The sequence below is a fragment of the Ambystoma mexicanum genome, chromosome 6p, assembly GCF_040938575.1.
Source record: "Ambystoma mexicanum isolate Mex_15411 chromosome 6p, UKY_AmexF1_1, whole genome shotgun sequence".
Taxonomy (NCBI): Eukaryota; Metazoa; Chordata; class Amphibia; order Caudata; family Ambystomatidae; genus Ambystoma; species Ambystoma mexicanum.
In genome coordinates, this window is record NC_090935.1 from 39,823,035 (window position 1) to 39,840,557 (window position 17,523).

A 17,523-nucleotide genomic window follows, 5' to 3' on the forward strand; every position below is an offset into this window, starting at 1 on the left:
ATATCATCACCCCGGGAACCCCTCCATTCAGCATGCAGGACACTCATCACCAGAGCCATATCATCACCCCAGCCATATCATCACCCCGGGAACCCCTCCATTCAGCATGCAGGACACTCATCACCAGAGCCATATCATCACCCCAGCCATATCATCACCCCGGGAACCCCTCCATTCAGCATGCAGGACACTCATCACCAGAGCCATATCATCACCCCAGCCATATCATCACCCCTGGAACCCCTCCATTCAGCATGCAGGACACTCATCACCAGAGCCATATCATCAACACAGCCATATCATCACCCCGGGAATCCCTCCATTCAGCATGGAGGACTCTCATCACCCCAGCCATATCATCACACTGGGAATCCCTCCATTCAGCATGCAGGACACTTATCACCAGAGCCATATCATCACCCCAGCCATATCATCACCCCGGCAACCCCTCCATTCAGCATGCAGGACACTCATCACCAGAGCCATATCATCACCCCAGCCATATCATCACCCCCGGAACCCCTCCATTCAGCATGCAGGACACTCATCACCAGAGCCATATCATCACCCCAGCCATATCTTCACCCCACGGGAACCCCTCCATTCAGCATGCAAGACACTCATTACCAGAGCCATATCATCACCCCGGGTACCCCTACATTGAGCATGCAGGACACTCATCACCAGAGCCATATCATCACCCCAGCCATATCATCACCCCGGGAACCCCTCCATTCAGCATGCAGGACACTCATCACCAGAGCCATATCATCACCCCAGCCATATCATCACCCCGGGAACCCCTCCATTCAGCATGCAGGACACTCATCACCAGAGCCATATCATCACCCCAGCCATATCATCACCCCGGGAACCCCTCCATTCAGCATGCAGGACACTCATCACCAGAGCCATATCATCAACACAGCCATATCATCACCCCGGGAACCCCTGCATTCAGCATGGAGGACTCTCATCACCCCAGCCATATCATCACACCGGGAATCCCTCCATTCAGCATGCAGGACACTCATCACCAGAGCCATATCATCACCCCAGCCATATCATTATCCCGGGAACCCCTACATTCAGCATGCAGGACACTCATCACCAGAGCCATATCATCACCCCGGGAGCCCCTCTATTCATCATTCAGGACACTCATCACCAGAGTCATATCGTCACCCCAGCCATATCATCAACCCGGGAACCCCTCCATTCAGCATGGAGGACACTCATCACCAGAGCCATATCATCACCCCAGCCATATCATCATCCTGGGAACCACTACATTCAGCATGCAGGACACTCATCACCAGAGCCATATCATCACCCCGGGAACCCCTCTATTCAGCATGCAGGACACTCATCACCATAGCCATATCGTCACCCCAGCCATATCATCACCCCGGGAACCCCTCCATTCAGCATGCAGGACACTCATTACCAGAGCCATATCGTCACCCCAGCCATATCATCACCCCGGGAACCCCTCCATTCAGCATGGAGGACACTCATCACCAGAGCCATATCATCACCCCAGCCATATCATCATCCCGGGAACCCCTACATTCAGCATGCAGGACACTTATCACCAGAGCCATATCATCAACACAGCCATATCATCACCCCGGGAACCCCTCCATTCAGCATGGAGGACTCTCATCACCCCAGCCATATCATCACCCCGGGAATCCCTCCATTCAGCATGCAGGACACTCATCACCAGAGCCATATCATCAACACAGACATATCATCACCCCGGGAACCCCTCCATTCAGCATGGAGGACTCTCATCACCCCGGGAATCCCTCCATTCAGCATGCAGGACACTCATCACCAGAGCCATATCATCACCCCAGCCATATCATTATCTCGGGAATCCCTACATTCAGCATGCAGGACACTCATCACCCCAGCCATATCATTATCCCGGGAACCCCTACATTCAGCATGCAGGACACTCATCACCAGAGCCATATCATCACCCCGGGAGCCCCTCTATTCATCATGCAGGACACTCATCACCAGAGTCATATCGTCACCCCAGCCATATCATCACCCCGGGAACCCCTCCATTCAGCATGGAGGACACTCATCACCAGAGCCATATCATCACCCCAGCCATATCATCATCCCGGGAACCACTACATTCAGCATGCAGGACACTCATCACCAGAGCCATATCATCACCCCGGGAACCCCTCTATTCAGCATGCAGGACACTCATCACCATAGCCATATCGTCACCCCAGCCATATCATCACCCCGGGAACCCCTCCATTCAGCATGCAGGACACTCATCACCAGAGCCATATCGTCACCCCAGCCATATCATCACCCCGGGAACCCCTCCATTCAGCATGGAGGACACTCATCACCAGAGCCATATCATCACCCCAGCCATATCATCATCCCGGGAACCCCTACATTCAGCATGCAGGACACTTATCACCAGAGCCATATCATCAACACAGCCATTTCATCACCCCGGGAACCCCTCCATTCAGCATGGAGGACTCTCATCACCCCAGCCATATCATCACCCCGTGAATCCCTCCATTCAGCATGCAGGACACTCATCACCAGAGCCATATCATCAACACAGACATATCATCACCCCGGGAACCCCTCCATTCAGCATGGAGGACTCTCATCACCCCAGCCATATCATCACCCCGGGAATCCCTCCATTCAGCATGCAGGACACTCATCACCAGAGCCATATCATCACCCCAGCCATATCATTATCTCGGGAATCCCTACATTCAGCATGCAGGACACTCATCACCAGAGCCATATCGTCACCCCAGCCATATCATCACCCCGGGAACCCCTCCATTCAGCATGGAGGACACTCATCACCAGAGCCATATCATCACCCCAGCCATATCATCATCCCGGGAACCCCTACATTCAGCATGCAGGACAGTCATCACCAGAGCCATATCATCACCCCGGGAACACCTCTATTCAGCATGCAGGACACTCATCACCATAGCCATATCGTCACCCCAGCCATATCATCACCCCGGGAACCCCTCCATTCAGCATGCAGGACACTCATCACCAGAGCCATATCATCACCCCAGCCATATCAAAACCCCGGGAGCCCCTCCATTCAGCATGCAGGACACTCATCACCAGAGCCATATTATCACCCCGGCCATATCATCACCCCAGGAACCCCTCCATTCAGCATGCAGGACACTCATCACCCCAGCCATATCATCACCCCAGCCATATCATCACCCCGGGAACCCCTCCATTCAGCATGCAGGACACTCATCAACAGAGCCATATCATCATCCCAGCCATATCATCACCCCGGGAACCCCTCCATTCAGCATGCAGGACACTCATCACCAGAGCCATATCATCAACACAGCCATATCATCACCCCGGGAACCCCTCCATTCAGCATGGAGGACACTCATCACCAGAGCCATATCATCACCCCAGCCATATCATCATCCCGGGAACCCCTACATTCAGCATGCAGGACACTTATCACCAGAGCCATATCATCAACACAGCCATATCATCACCCCGGGAACCCCTCCATTCAGCATGGAGGACTCTCATCACCCCAGCCATATCATCACCCCGGGAATCCCTCCATTCAGCATGCAGGACACTCATCACCAGAGCCATATCATCAACACAGACATATCATCACCCCGGGAACCCCTCCATTCAGCATGGAGGACTCTCATCACCCCGGGAATCCCTCCATTCAGCATGCAGGACACTCATCACCAGAGCCATATCATCACCCCAGCCATATCATTATCTCGGGAATCCCTACATTCAGCATGCAGGACACTCATCACCCCAGCCATATCATTATCCCGGGAACCCCTACATTCAGCATGCAGGACACTCATCACCAGAGCCATATCATCACCCCGGGAGCCCCTCTATTCATCATGCAGGACACTCATCACCAGAGTCATATCGTCACCCCAGCCATATCATCACCCCGGGAACCCCTCCATTCAGCATGGAGGACACTCATCACCAGAGCCATATCATCACCCCAGCCATATCATCATCCCGGGAACCACTACATTCAGCATGCAGGACACTCATCACCAGAGCCATATCATCACCCCGGGAACCCCTCTATTCAGCATGCAGGACACTCATCACCATAGCCATATCGTCACCCCAGCCATATCATCACCCCGGGAACCCCTCCATTCAGCATGCAGGACACTCATCACCAGAGCCATATCGTCACCCCAGCCATATCATCACCCCGGGAACCCCTCCATTCAGCATGGAGGACACTCATCACCAGAGCCATATCATCACCCCAGCCATATCATCATCCCGGGAACCCCTACATTCAGCATGCAGGACACTTATCACCAGAGCCATATCATCAACACAGCCATTTCATCACCCCGGGAACCCCTCCATTCAGCATGGAGGACTCTCATCACCCCAGCCATATCATCACCCCGTGAATCCCTCCATTCAGCATGCAGGACACTCATCACCAGAGCCATATCATCAACACAGACATATCATCACCCCGGGAACCCCTCCATTCAGCATGGAGGACTCTCATCACCCCAGCCATATCATCACCCCGGGAATCCCTCCATTCAGCATGCAGGACACTCATCACCAGAGCCATATCATCACCCCAGCCATATCATTATCTCGGGAATCCCTACATTCAGCATGCAGGACACTCATCACCAGAGCCATATCGTCACCCCAGCCATATCATCACCCCGGGAACCCCTCCATTCAGCATGGAGGACACTCATCACCAGAGCCATATCATCACCCCAGCCATATCATCATCCCGGGAACCCCTACATTCAGCATGCAGGACAGTCATCACCAGAGCCATATCATCACCCCGGGAACACCTCTATTCAGCATGCAGGACACTCATCACCATAGCCATATCGTCACCCCAGCCATATCATCACCCCGGGAACCCCTCCATTCAGCATGCAGGACACTCATCACCAGAGCCATATCATCACCCCAGCCATATCAAAACCCCGGGAGCCCCTCCATTCAGCATGCAGGACACTCATCACCAGAGCCATATTATCACCCCGGCCATATCATCACCCCAGGAACCCCTCCATTCAGCATGCAGGACACTCATCACCCCAGCCATATCATCACCCCAGCCATATCATCACCCCGGGAACCCCTCCATTCAGCATGCAGGACACTCATCAACAGAGCCATATCATCATCCCAGCCATATCATCACCCCGGGAACCCCTCCATTCAGCATGCAGGACACTCATCACCAGAGCCATATCGTCACCCCAGCCATATCATCACCCCGGGAACCCCTCCATTCAGCATGCAGGACACTCATCACCAGAGCCATATCATCACCCCAGCCATATCAAAACCCCGGGAGCCCCTCCATTCAGCATGCAGGACACTCATCACCAGAGCCATATTATCACCCCGGCCATATCATCACCCCAGGAACCCCTCCATTCAGCATGCAGGACACTCATCACCCCAGCCATATCATCACCCCAGCCATATCATCACCCCGGGAACCCCTCCATTCAGCATGCAGGACACTCATCAACAGAGCCATATCATCATCCCAGCCATATCATCACCCCGGGAACCCCTCCATTCAGCATGCAGGACACTCATCACCAGAGCCATATCATCAACACAGCCATATCATCACCCCGGGAACCCCTCCATTCAGCATGGAGGACACTCATCACCAGAGCCATATCATCACCCCAGCCATATCATCATCCCGGGAACCCCTACATTCAGCATGCAGGACACTTATCACCAGAGCCATATCATCAACACAGCCATATCATCACCCCGGGAACCCCTCCATTCAGCATGGAGGACTCTCATCACCCCAGCCATATCATCACCCCGGGAATCCCTCCATTCAGCATGCAGGACACTCATCACCAGAGCCATATCATCAACACAGACATATCATCACCCCGGGAACCCCTCCATTCAGCATGGAGGACTCTCATCACCCCGGGAATCCCTCCATTCAGCATGCAGGACACTCATCACCAGAGCCATATCATCACCCCAGCCATATCATTATCTCGGGAATCCCTACATTCAGCATGCAGGACACTCATCACCCCAGCCATATCATTATCCCGGGAACCCCTACATTCAGCATGCAGGACACTCATCACCAGAGCCATATCATCACCCCGGGAGCCCCTCTATTCATCATGCAGGACACTCATCACCAGAGTCATATCGTCACCCCAGCCATATCATCACCCCGGGAACCCCTCCATTCAGCATGGAGGACACTCATCACCAGAGCCATATCATCACCCCAGCCATATCATCATCCCGGGAACCACTACATTCAGCATGCAGGACACTCATCACCAGAGCCATATCATCACCCCGGGAACCCCTCTATTCAGCATGCAGGACACTCATCACCATAGCCATATCGTCACCCCAGCCATATCATCACCCCGGGAACCCCTCCATTCAGCATGCAGGACACTCATCACCAGAGCCATATCGTCACCCCAGCCATATCATCACCCCGGGAACCCCTCCATTCAGCATGGAGGACACTCATCACCAGAGCCATATCATCCCCCCAGCCATATCATCACCCCGGGAACCCCTCCATTCAGCATGCAGGACACTCATCACCAGAGCCATATCATCACCCCAGCCATATCAAAACCCCGGGAGCCCCTCCATTCAGCATGCAGGACACTCATCACCAGAGCCATATTATCACCCCGGCCATATCATCACCCCAGGAACCCCTCCATTCAGCATGCAGGACACTCATCACCCCAGCCATATCATCACCCCAGCCATATCATCACCCCGGGAACCCCTCCATTCAGCATGCAGGACACTCATCAACAGAGCCATATCATCATCCCAGCCATATCATCACCCCGGGAACCCCTCCATTCAGCATGCAGGACACTCATCACCAGAGCCATATCATCAACACAGCCATATCATCACCCCGGGAACCCCTCCATTCAGCATGGAGGACACTCATCACCAGAGCCATATCATCACCCCAGCCATATCATCATCCCGGGAACCCCTACATTCAGCATGCAGGACACTTATCACCAGAGCCATATCATCAACACAGCCATATCATCACCCCGGGAACCCCTCCATTCAGCATGGAGGACTCTCATCACCCCAGCCATATCATCACCCCGGGAATCCCTCCATTCAGCATGCAGGACACTCATCACCAGAGCCATATCATCAACACAGACATATCATCACCCCGGGAACCCCTCCATTCAGCATGGAGGACTCTCATCACCCCGGGAATCCCTCCATTCAGCATGCAGGACACTCATCACCAGAGCCATATCATCACCCCAGCCATATCATTATCTCGGGAATCCCTACATTCAGCATGCAGGACACTCATCACCCCAGCCATATCATTATCCCGGGAACCCCTACATTCAGCATGCAGGACACTCATCACCAGAGCCATATCATCACCCCGGGAGCCCCTCTATTCATCATGCAGGACACTCATCACCAGAGTCATATCGTCACCCCAGCCATATCATCACCCCGGGAACCCCTCCATTCAGCATGGAGGACACTCATCACCAGAGCCATATCATCACCCCAGCCATATCATCATCCCGGGAACCACTACATTCAGCATGCAGGACACTCATCACCAGAGCCATATCATCACCCCGGGAACCCCTCTATTCAGCATGCAGGACACTCATCACCATAGCCATATCGTCACCCCAGCCATATCATCACCCCGGGAACCCCTCCATTCAGCATGCAGGACACTCATCACCAGAGCCATATCGTCACCCCAGCCATATCATCACCCCGGGAACCCCTCCATTCAGCATGGAGGACACTCATCACCAGAGCCATATCATCCCCCCAGCCATATCATCATCCCGGGAACCCCTACATTCAGCATGCAGGACACTTATCACCAGAGCCATATCATCAACACAGCCATTTCATCACCCCGGGAACCCCTCCATTCAGCATGGAGGACTCTCATCACCCCAGCCATATCATCACCCCGTGAATCCCTCCATTCAGCATGCAGGACACTCATCACCAGAGCCATATCATCAACACAGACATATCATCACCCCGGGAACCCCTCCATTCAGCATGGAGGACTCTCATCACCCCAGCCATATCATCACCCCGGGAATCCCTCCATTCAGCATGCAGGACACTCATCACCAGAGCCATATCATCACCCCAGCCATATCATTATCTCGGGAATCCCTACATTCAGCATGCAGGACACTCATCACCAGAGCCATATCGTCACCCCAGCCATATCATCACCCCGGGAACCCCTCCATTCAGCATGGAGGACACTCATCACCAGAGCTATATCATCACCCCAGCCATATCATCATCCCGGGAACCCCTACATTCAGCATGCAGGACAGTCATCACCAGAGCCATATCATCACCCCGGGAACACCTCTATTCAGCATGCAGGACACTCATCACCATAGCCATATCGTCACCCCAGCCATATCATCACCCCGGGAACCCCTCCATTCAGCATGCAGGACACTCATCACCAGAGCCATATCATCACCCCAGCCATATCAAAACCCCGGGAGCCCCTCCATTCAGCATGCAGGACACTCATCACCAGAGCCATATTATCACCCCGGCCATATCATCACCCCAGGAACCCCTCCATTCAGCATGCAGGACACTCATCACCCCAGCCATATCATCACCCCAGCCATATCATCACCCCGGGAACCCCTCCATTCAGCATGCAGGACACTCATCAACAGAGCCATATCATCATCCCAGCCATATCATCACCCCGGGAACCCCTCCATTCAGCATGCAGGACACTCATCACCAGAGCCATATCATCAACACAGCCATATCATCACCCCGGGAACCCCTCCATTCAGCATGGAGGACGCTCATCACCCCAGCCATATCATCACACCGGGAATCCCTCCATTCAGCATGCAGGAGACTCATCACCAGAGCCATATCATCACCCCAGCCATATCATCACCCCGGGAACACCTACATTCAGCATGCAGGACACTCATCAACAGAGCCATATCATCACCCCAGCCATATCATCACCCCAGGAACCCCTCCATTCAGCATGCAGGACACTCATCACCAGAGCCATATCATCACCCCGGCCATATCATCACCCCGGGAACCCCTCCATTCAGCATGCAGGACACTCATCACCCCAGCCATATCATTACCCCGGGAACCCCTCCATTCAGCATGCAGGACACTCATCACCAGAGCCATATCATCACCCAGCCATATCATCACCCCGGGAACCCCTCCATTTGGCATGCAGGACACTCATCACCCCAGCCATATCATCACCCCGGGAACCCCTCTATTCAGCATGCAGGACACTCATCACCAGAGCCATATCGTCACCCCAGCCATATCATCACCCCGGGAACCCCTCCATTCAGCATGCAGGACACTCATCACCAGAGCCATATCATCACCCCAGCCATATCATCACCCCGGGAACCCCTCCATTCAGCATGCAGGACATTCATCACCAGAGCCATATCATCACCCCAGCCATATCATCACCCCGGGAACCCCTCCATTCAGCATGCAGGACACTCATCACCAGAGCCATATCATCACTCCAGCCATATCATCACCCCGGGAACCCCTCCATTCAGCATGCAGGACACTCATCACAAGAGCCATATCATCACCCCAGCCATATCATCACCCCGGGAACCCCTCCATTCAGCATGCAGGACACTCATCACCAGAGCCATATCATCACCCCAGCCATATCATCACCCCGGGAACCCCTCCATTCAGCATGCAGGACACTCATCACCCCAGCCATATCATCACCCCAGCCATATCATCACCCCGGAACCCCTCCATTCAGCATGCAGGACACTCATCACCAGAGCTATATCATCACCCCAGCCATATCATCACCCCGGGAACCCCTCCATTCAGCATGCAGGACACTCATCACCAGAGCCATATCATCACCCCAGCCATATCATCACCCCAGTAACCCCTCCATTCAGCATGCAGGACACTCATCACCAGAGCCATATCATCACCCCAGCCATATCATCACCCCGGGAACCCCTCCATTCAGCATGCAGGACACTCATCACCAGAGCCATATCATCACCCCAGCCATATCATCACCCCGGGAACCCCTCCATTCAGCATGCAGGACACTCATCAACAGAGCCATATCATCACCCCAGCCATATCATCACCCCGGGAACCCCTCCATTCAGCATGCAGGACACTCATCACCAGAGCCATATCATCACCCCAGCCATATCATTACCCCGGGATCCCCTCCATTCAGCATGCAGGACAGTCATCACCAGAGCAATATCATCACCCCGGCCATATCATCACCCCGGGAACCCCTCCATTCAGCATGCAGGACACTCATCACCCCAGCCATATCATCACCCCGGGAACCCCTCTATTCAGCATGCAGGACACTCATCACCAGAGCCATATCATCAACACAGCCATATCATCACCCCGGGAACCCCTCCATTCAGCATGCAGGACAATCATCACCAGAGCCATTTCATCACCCCAGCCATATCATCACCCCGGGAACCCCTCCATTCAGCATGCGGGACATTCATCACCAGAGCCATATCATCAACACAGGTATATCATCACCCCGGGAACCCCTCCATTCAGCATGCAGGACACTCATCACCAGAGCCATATCATCACCCCGCCATATCATCACCCCTGGAACCCCTCCATTCAGCATGCAGGACACTCATCACCAGAGCCATATCATCACCCCAGCCATATCATCACCCCGGGAACCCCTCCATTCAGCATGCAGGGCACTCATCACCAGAGCCATATCATCACCCAGCCATATCATCACCCCGCCAACCCCTCCATTCAGCATGCAGGACACGCATCACCAGAGCCATTTCATCACCCCAGCCATATCATCATCCCGGGAACCCCTCCATTCAGCATGCAGGACACTCATCACCAGAGCCATATCATCACCCCAGCCATATCAAAACACCAGGAGCCCCTCCATTCAGCATGCAGGACACTCATCACCACCCCAGCCATATCATCACCCCGGGAACCCCTACATTCAGCATGCAGGACACTCATCACCAGAGCCATATCATCACCCCAGCCATATCATCACCCCAGGAACTCCTCCATTCAGCATGCAGGACACTCATCACCAGAGCCATATCATCACCCCAGCCATATCATCACCCCGGGAACCCCTCCATTCAGCATGCAGGACACTCATCACCCCAGCCATATCATCACCACGGGAACCCCTCCATTCAGCATTCAGGACACTCATCACCACAGCCATATCATCACCCCAGCCATATCATCACCCCGTGAACCCCTCCATTCAGCATGCAGGACACTCATCACCAGAGCCATATCATCACCCCAGCCATATCATCACCCCCCGGGAACCCCTCCATTCAGCATGCAGGACACTCATTACCAGAGCCATATCATCACCCCAGCCATATCATCACCCCGGGAACCCCTACATTCAGCATGCAGGACACTCATCACCAGAGCCATATCATCACCCCAGCCATATCATCACCCCGGGAACCCCTCCATTCAGCATGCAGGACACTCATCACCAGAGCCATATCATCACCCCAGCCATATCATCACCCCGGGAACCCCTCCATTCAGCATGCAGGACACTCATCACCCCAGCCATATCATCACCACGGGAACCCCTCCATTCAGCATGCAGGACACTCATCACCACAGCCATATCATCACCCCAGCCATATCATCACCCCGTGAACCCCTCCATTCAGCATGCAGGACACTCATCACCAGAGCCATATCATCACCCCAGCCATATCATCACCCCCGGGAACCCCTCCATTCAACATGCAGGACACTCATTACCAGAGCCATATCATCACCCCAGCCATATCATCACCCCGGGAACCCCTCCATTCAGCATGCAGGACACTCATCACCAGAGCCATATCATCACCCCAGCCATATCATCACCCCGGGAACCCCTCCATTCAGCATGCAGGACACTCATCACCAGAGCCATATCATCACCCCAGCCATATCATAACCCCGGGAACCCCTCCATTCAGCATGCAGGACACTCATCACCAGAGCCATATCATCACCCCAGCCATATCATCACCCCACGGGAACCCCTCCATTCAGCATGCAGGACACTCATCACCAGAGCCATATCATCAACACAGCCATATCATCACCCCGGGAACCCCTCCATTCAGCATGGAGGACTCTCATCACCCCAGCCATATCATCACACTAAGAATCCCTCCATTCAGCATGCAGGACACTTATCACCAGAGCCATATCATCACCCCAGCCATATCATCACCCCGGCAACCCCTCCATTCAGCATGCAGGACACTCATCACCAGAGCCATATCGTCACCCCAGCCATATCATCACCCCGGGAACCCCTCCATTCAGCATGCAGGACACTCATCACCAGAGCCATATCATCACCCCAGCCATATCATCACCCCACGGGAACCCCTCCATTCAGCATGCAAGACACTCATTACCAGAGCCATATCATCACCCCAGCCATATCATCACCCCGGGAACCCCTACATTCAGCATGCAGGACACTCATCACCAGAGCCATATCATCACCCCAGCCATATCATCACCCCGGGAACCCCTCCATTCAGCATGCAGGACACTCATCACCAGAGCCATATCATCACCCCAGCCATATCATCACCCCGGGAACCCCCCCATTCAGCATGCAGGACACTCATCACCAGAGCCATATCATCACCCCAGCCATATCATCACCCCGGGAACCCCTCCATTCAGCATGCAGGACACTCATCACCAGAGCCATATCATCACCCCAGCCATATCATCACCCCGGGAACCCCTCCATTCAGCATGCAGGACACTCATCACCAGAGCCATATCATCACCCCAGCCATATCATCACCCGGGAACCCCTCCATTCAGCATGGAGGACTCTCATCACCCCAGCCATATCATCACCCCGGGAATCCCTCCAGTCAGCATGCAGGACACTCATCACCAGAGCCATATCATCACCCCAGCCATATCATCACCCCACGGGAACCCCTCCATTCAGCATGCAAGACACTCATTACCAGAGCCATATCATCACCCCAGCCATATCATCACCCCGGGAACCCCTACATTCAGCATGCAGGACACTCATCACCAGAGCCATATCATCACCCCAGCCATATCATCACCCCGGGAACCCCCCCATTCAGCATGCAGGACACTCATCACCAGAGCCATATCATCACCCCAGCCATATCATCACCCCGGGAACCCCTCCATTCAGCATGCAGGACACTCATCACCAGAGCCATATCATCACCCCAGCCATATCATCACCCCGGGAACCCCTCCATTCAGCATGCAGGACACTCATCACCAGAGCCATATCATCAACACAGCCATATCATCACCCCGGGAACCCCTCCATTCAGCATGGAGGACTCTCATCACCCCAGCCATATCATCACACCGGGAATCCCTCCATTCAGCATGCAGGACACTCATCACCAGAGCCATATCATCACCCCAGCCATATCATCACCCCGGCAACCCCTCCATTCAGCATGCAGGACACTCATCACCAGAGCCATATCATCACCCCAGCCATATCATCACCCCGGGAACCCCTCCATTCAGCATGCAGGACACTCATCAGAACTATAACAAACTATTACGCTGCAGCCATCATGGAATCATCCAGCAGTGAAGCACAGCATCAACCCCAGGCCCTCCAATACCGCAATCCACTGAAAAAGGCAGCCTTATTATCAATTTCTTCACCGGCATGATAGACAAGATAGCGCAACACATTGACAGCTCAAGACACACAGCAAACGCCACTCTCATACTAGTCTGTAACTTATCAGGGTGGACTGAATTCAAGACCCTTTCTCTGGAAGACCTCACCAACACTCTCCCAGCCTTCACACCCACCACCTACAAAGATGACGTAATCTCCTCCTCCACTGTAAAGGTCATCACAGGTGAAGCACTCGCACAACTTCTCCGCCTCATCAAAGCATCCCTCACAGAAGGCACCTGGAAGATCTGAACATACTCTGGTGATCAAATGCAGAAGAAATAAATCTGGACCAGGCCGGCCTGGCAAACTATTGTCCAATCACGCAGCTACTCTGGTGACGATTGTCTCCAGTGGCACGACAGCACAATCTCCTGCACCACTATCAGTTGGGATCCAGACCGCGATGCAGCTCGGAGACAGGCACCATCCAAGTTAGTGGTGATGACATGAGGCTTGTCAGAGTCACGCCTTACCCCTTACCCAGTGCAAAAACTCCCGGCTTCTCGTTGACAACACACATCTCCAAGAAGACCTGAGCAGCCTGGTACCAGCTGGCACTCCTGCACCAACTCAGTCCTTTTATCCCGGGGCTCAGTTTCAGAACAGTTGTCCAAGGCTTGGTCATCTCCCAACTGGATGCTGGCCATAGCCTACTCGCAGGAGTCCCACATGGCCCTTTGGTGCCTTTGAAAGCCACCCAACATGCTACAGCACACGTCATCACAGGCCTAAAGAACTATGACCACATAACCCCCATCCTCAAGAGCTGGACTGTCTCCCCCTTCATGCATGTTCCCTCTTGAATACAGCCTTAATCACCTGTATGATATGATATGATATGATATGATATGGCATTTGTAACGCGCCTATACACAAGTGTTTCAAGGCGCGACGAGGCGGGGGGGGGGGAACAAGGGGAGACAGACAACGATCTTACTAGGCCAGGTGTCATTCAGATCGCGCAAGTGCAAGGGTAGAGGGGAAGGGAAAAGTGCATGGGGGAAAGGGAGAGGGGAAAGTGCAGTACAGGGTTATAAGCATACAGCATACAGGATAAATAACAAGGGCCAGCTGGTGGCAAGTGTGAGGTAAGTGCAAACAAGTGCTGGGAAGGGGGGCTGTATGGATACAGACACAGTCCCATAGTGCAGGGGTTGCCGTGGAGGCAGTGCAGGGGAGAGTGGCTGGGCCGAGAACGGTGAATGGCCCAGTTGCAGATTCAGTGCAGTTTCAGTAGTATTAGCAGGGGAGAGGGGGAGAGAAAGCGGAGGCAAAGAGGAAGGTTTTGAGGTGCTTCCGGAACCGGAGGTGGTTCTCCTCAAGTTTCAGGGAGGTAGGAAGGCTGTTCCAGAGGGAGGCCCCTGCAGTGGAAAGAGATCTGCCCCCAACTCGTTGTTTGGAGAAGCGGCTGACCCTGAGGGAATTGGAGGCGGATGAGCGAAGAGCTCGAGAAGGAAGATATTTAGGAAGAGAGAGTTGAAGGTATTTTGGCCCAAGGCCCCAGACGGCCTTGTGGACAATGCAGAGGGTTTTGAACTTGATCCTCGCAGTCACTGGGAGCCAGTGTAGTGATTTCAGTCCTGGAGAGATACGGTCCCTGGGCTTGAGGCCAAGGACAAGTCTTGCAGTCCTGTTCTGGATGAGTTGCAAAGGGCGGAGAGTAGAGGCGGGCAGATTAAGATAGAGGCTGTTACAGTAGTCAAGCTTCGAGAGAACCAGGGCTCGGGAGACAGTGAGCTTCTGGGGGAAGGAGAGGAAAGGAAGGATACCTCTGAGGAGGTGTAGCTGGTAGTGTGACTTCTTAGATACGTCGGATATGTGAGGAGAGAAGGAGAGTGTGGAGTCGAAGATGACCCCATTCATGAGTTACACGTGATTCGGAGGCGGGGTTGGGGGAGTAGTGGGGGCGTGGGATGTGGGCAGTTGCTGTGGCCTTCTGGGTGTTTTAACCACAGCAGCGGCGTGCGAGGCTGCTCAGATACCCCAGCCCAGATACCCCAGGGTTAGGTGTGCATTCACAGCCAAAAAGAACACTACAGCTGGCAGAGAAACTCCCCCTCTCCGTAGGCCAGCGCTCCACCAGAAGCTAAAACACGGCCAGGTAGGAAATCAGGAACTGCAAAAGGTGAAACTCAGGACACAGGCCTTTTCCTGCTACGCCCCCTGTCTCTGGAACAAGTGAACAGCGCAGATAAGATTGGCCCGCTCCATCCCACGCTTCAGGATGGACCCAAGGACCCTACTCTTCAAAGAACATCTCAGCAATCACTGTTTCCTCCCCTGAACCCTGCTTCTCCCATCTCTGGAGCTCTGCTGCTTCCGCTGTCCAGCCTGCACCCCCACATGCACATACTTCTGTGGGGCCTGGTGATGGTGCACACTGCCGCTTTCATCTCAAGTAAGTGAATGCGCTTACACACACCACCAGTGGCACAAGAGCCAGATACACACAAGCAACCATGCAATCATGGAGCACACATGCACAAGCTCACAAAGGGCATAGCTCGAATGAGGACACATAACCACATGCCACGTGCTTACACACCCAACAACAAAGGCATCACATCAAGGACAATACACCCCACTTATTGACCCGCAATCATCGGCAAACATAGCCCAGGAAGTAGAGGCTTTGCACTTTGTGTTGTCTCTTTCCGCCCTTTCCTGCAAGAGAAGGGTGAGGGGTACTGACTGGGAGAAGAGAAGGGGCCAACATGCAGTATCTGCCACCCCCACATGAATGCAGTGTGCACCTTTGACTGCACCCCAAGTGATGCGACAAGGAATCAGGAAGGCATGTGTGCTATATGTACACCAAAGAGCGGTGCACACCTTCCTCGGGAGCTGCATCACACCGCCCTGAAAGCAGCACAAGTGCTGTGCCCGCTGATGCTGACTGGTGCTCCCTGGGCATGCTGACCGTTTGTGCTACGTACATTGGAGGCCAGATGTTGACGAGGCAATTGCCAGTGGATTAAAGCATGGACCAAAATCCTGGAGTGTGCCCCTCATGAACCTTTTCTGTGGCTTCAACAAGTGAGACCAGGGTGCAGGAAGAACCGCATTATGCATGCTCTGGCAACTGTCCATTTGCACCGAGTTTGTAAAAGACTCTGTTTAAGGGCAATTATCTACCTACAGTGCCCTCAAGAGCATCATTCTGTGCATTGCGTCAACCTTCAATGTGTAGCATAGTGGAATATTCATGTGTGGCATAGTGAAATGCTCATGTGTGGCATAGTGAAATGCTCATGTGTGGCATAGTGAAATGCTCATGTGTGGTATAGTGGAATGCTCATGTGTGGCATAGTGGAATATTCATGTGTGGCATAGTGGAATATTCATGTGTGGCATAGTGGAATGCTCATGTGTGGAATAGTGAAATGCTCATGTGTGGTATAGTGGAATGCTCATGTATGGCATAGTGGAATATTCATGTGTGGCATAGTGGAATGCTCATGTGTGGCATAGTGGAATATTCATGTGTGGCATAGTGGAATGCTCATGTGTGGCAAAGTGGAATGCTCATGTATGGCATAGTGGAATATTCGTGTGTGGCATAGTGGAATGCTCATGTGTGGCATAGTGGAATGCTCATGTGTGGAATAGTGAAATGCTCATGTGCGGCA